We start from the raw sequence: 3,496 nt of genomic DNA, 5'->3' as shown, positions 1-3,496 counted from the left end.
AATTAGATGAAGTATAGAAGAATAAGTTATGTCCTAAAACTTCTGCAGTGTTGCTGCCAATATTAAACAAATTCTGAATTTCACCCTAGAGTGACTGTACAGATCCCTATATACAATAAGTAAAATGAACTGGGACCCCGCTAGCTGAAAGTTGTTACTAGAGCTAAAGATGGGGGGAAATCCCTCTGTTTATGGACAATTGTGACATGGGCAGTGGCAATGAAATCTTTCCTACACTGCCCCATCAACACTTATGTATCCTTTCAGGTCAGTCTCCATGAACCTTCAATCCAGTCTTTGGAGAAACTTCTGCAGAGAGTACCACTCTTGTAGTGGGGACACATTGCCCAGTAAGAACTTGATTGACAACCAAATTCATTGTATATAAGCCAGAGGACAGATAGACAATCTTGGTTTCTCCCCAATTGACATATTTGGACTGAAAACCTAACAAAGGTACTATTGTGCCACATTCTTAAATCCCATTAGGTGCCTAAATACATTTAAAAGAGTAAATGGGTTTTTGCTCTCTAGGAAAAAAAAAAAGGCCACTAGGCACATATCTGCATCTTCAGGGCCCTAAATACCATTAAAAATTCGCCCCCCCCCCATGTCCCATTTCCAAAATCCTGACTCACCCAGTTCCACTTAATTTTAGTCTGAGGAGCAAATGGTATCTGTACTGTATGAGAAGAGGTAACTGAATTTATGAGTTCATGTTGCTTGGGAAAGTTGGGTGCAGGAGGAGGGGGGAGACAAGGTTTAGGAGTGCAGAGATGTTACCTGCACCTTTGTACTTAATTCCATGGCAGCCTCCTGCTTGCAAATGAGCAAGGGATGGGGTTTAAAGATCTCTTATACAGACATTTGTCTTCTCTGGATAGGGGGCATGTTAAAAACAGTGGCTATGACTGTCTCAGGCTAATCTGTGGGGAGAGTGTGGTGGAAACCCCAAGGCAGCTGCATAGCATTAGGTAAGTCATGTACAGGTTTGGGAAATAGGCCCTTTCTTAGTGCACTTTTTCCTCTTATCTTTTAAGACAGTTGTCAACTTTGTCAACCCCCCACCCCCCTTCTCCCCATGGACAAGTTTCCAAATAACTCAAGGAGTTACTAGTCCCCAGGCCACCAGGGAGTTGTATAAATAATTAGATGAATTCTAGGTTAATTTAAATATGAATATCTTAATTCAGCGCAGCAATAAGGTAGAAGAAGTCTCTATAAAGATCCATACATTTGAATATTTTTCGAGAAGTATGGAGCCTCACAATCTCCAGGAACACCATCCTGCAACAAGTCCCCCTTCCTGCAGGTTTATTCTTGGTAGGCAGCCCACATGGTGTTTTTGTGGGAAAGGACAAGGTCATTCTAAGGGGAGGATAAGGTCTATTCTCCTTCAGCAGTTCCTTCTCTTAAGGAAAGCTTGGTTTCTCCTCTCCAAGGGGATTTTATAGAAGGAGTGAAGAGGTTTTCCTCTTTTTTTCTTCCCCTGATTGGGGCTTCTCCGACTGCAGATGACCATGTTTGAGGTTCCTCCCATTTTTCTACTATTGAATATCTTTCCCCCTTCTGCACCTGTAGGCCCCCCTCCAGCCAGTATTCACTCCTTTTCTATGTTCCCCTTGCAGTGTGTGCCTTCTCCTTTGCTTTCTTGTGTGATCTCCCAATACCCGCATTCGGTTTGTAAATGCATCCCTCCTTAACAGTACTCCCTCATTGTTTCAGGGCAGCCTTGCAAATGGTTCTCATCACAGTTTTCCCCTTGATTCCTCAAACTCAGTATAGCCTTTGAGAATACAGATAGGCTTTTTGCAGAGCTAATTATCAAAAGTCCCACTACCAGGAATCAGAATTGCCCTATTGCAGTCCAAACTGTACAGTCTTCCCAACAGTTCATCACTAAGTATCATTCCAGCCTTTCTCACTACACCTCCCTACATCTCTTTACCTGGGAAGTTGCCCAGCTTGCTTTCCTTCCCAGGTAGGAGCTTCAACTCTTGCCTGGAAGACATCAATAGGCTCAGCCTTCCCCACCACCCCCGCACCACATTATTCAGCTCTCTCAGGCCTTTTATCTTCAGCTCTCTGTCCAGCTCTTAGCCCTGGTCTATACCACAAATTTAGGTCAAATTTAGCAATGTTAGATTGATTCAACCCTGCACCCATCCACACGATGAAGACATTTTTGTCAATTTAAAGGGCTCTTAACATCAATTTCTGTACTCCTCCCCAATGAGGGGATTAGTGCTGAAATCAACATTGCCGGGTTGAATTGGGGTAGTTTGGATGCAATTTGATGGTATTGGCTTCCGGGAGCTATCCCAGAGTGCTCCATTGTGACCGCTCTGGACAGCACTTTCAACTCAGATGCAGTAGCCAGGTACACAGGAAAACCACTGGAAACTTTTGAATTTCATTTCCTGTTTGACCAGAGTGGTGAGCTCATCGGCAGAGGTGACCATGCAGAGGTCATCAGCAGAGGTGATCACGCAGTCCCAGAATTGCAAAAAGAGCTCCTGCATGTACCGAATGGGAGGTACTGGATCCAATTGCTGTATGGGAAGACGAACCCATGCTATCAGAACTGCGTTCCAAAAGATGAAATGCCAATATATTTGAAAAAAATCTCCAAGGGCAAGATGGACGGGGCTATAACAGGGACCCACAGCAGTGCCACATGAAAATTAAGGAGCTCAGGCAAGCCTACCAAAAAACCAAAGAGACAAATGGCTGCTCCGGGTCAGAGCCCCAGACATGCCACTTCTAGATGAGCTGCATGCAATTCTAGGAGGTGCCCCTTCCACCCTGTCTGTGAACACCTGCAAGGGGGGAGTCTCACACAACAGGGATGAGGATTTTGGGAATGAGGAGGAGGAGGAGGATAGCACTCAACAGGCAAGCAGAGAAACCATTCTCCCTGACAGCCAGGAACTGTTTATCATCCTGGTGCCAATACCCTCCCAACCCTCCCAATGTGGGCTCCCGGACCATGAAGCCAGAGAAGGCACCTCTGGTGAGTGTACCTTTGTCAATATAACACATGGTTTAAAAGCAAGCATGTTTAATGATTAATTTGTCCTGAAGACTTGGGATTCATTCACGGCCAGTACAGCTAGTGGAAAAGTCTGTTAACGTGTCTGGGGATGGAATGGAAATCCTCCAGGAACTTTATTAAGGGGACATTCAGAGGTGGCCGTTCCTGCTGGGCTGTTTGCCTGTGGCTGAAAAGAAATCATCCCTGCTTTTAGCCTTGCGGTTGTGGGGGGGCCCATTCACGCTGAGCTGTTCGCGTTTGGCTGGCAGGAATCTTCCCTGATACTAGTCACGCAGTGGGAGGAGGGGTGAAGCGATCATCCCAGAGAATTGGGTTGGTGGGGGGTTAGTTAGGTTTGTGCTGCACGTTAACCTGAAAACTGCAGCCCCTCCTTTTAAATGGCCAACCCAATGGGTACTTGGTATGGGAAAGGTGGGTGCTGCTGTTTGAAACATTCCCACA

General features: G+C 45.6%; 1 long non-coding RNA gene across 1 annotated transcript; it reads left to right on the top strand.

The window, feature by feature from the left end:
* The first annotated feature begins 2,404 nt into the window (after positions 1 to 2,404).
* Positions 2,405 to 2,617, top strand: LOC122459900. Its single transcript, XR_006280870.1, has 2 exons — positions 2,405 to 2,436; positions 2,467 to 2,617. It is a non-coding gene; the product is annotated as an uncharacterized LOC122459900 (long non-coding RNA).
* Positions 2,618 to 3,496: the final 879 nt, after the last annotated feature.

Source organism: Dermochelys coriacea, chromosome 4 (assembly GCF_009764565.3).
Source record: "Dermochelys coriacea isolate rDerCor1 chromosome 4, rDerCor1.pri.v4, whole genome shotgun sequence".
NCBI classification, from domain to species: Eukaryota; Metazoa; Chordata; order Testudines; family Dermochelyidae; genus Dermochelys; species Dermochelys coriacea.
The sequence above is the reverse complement of the archived record's forward strand: the minus strand, read 5'-3'. Positions and strand labels throughout refer to the sequence as shown.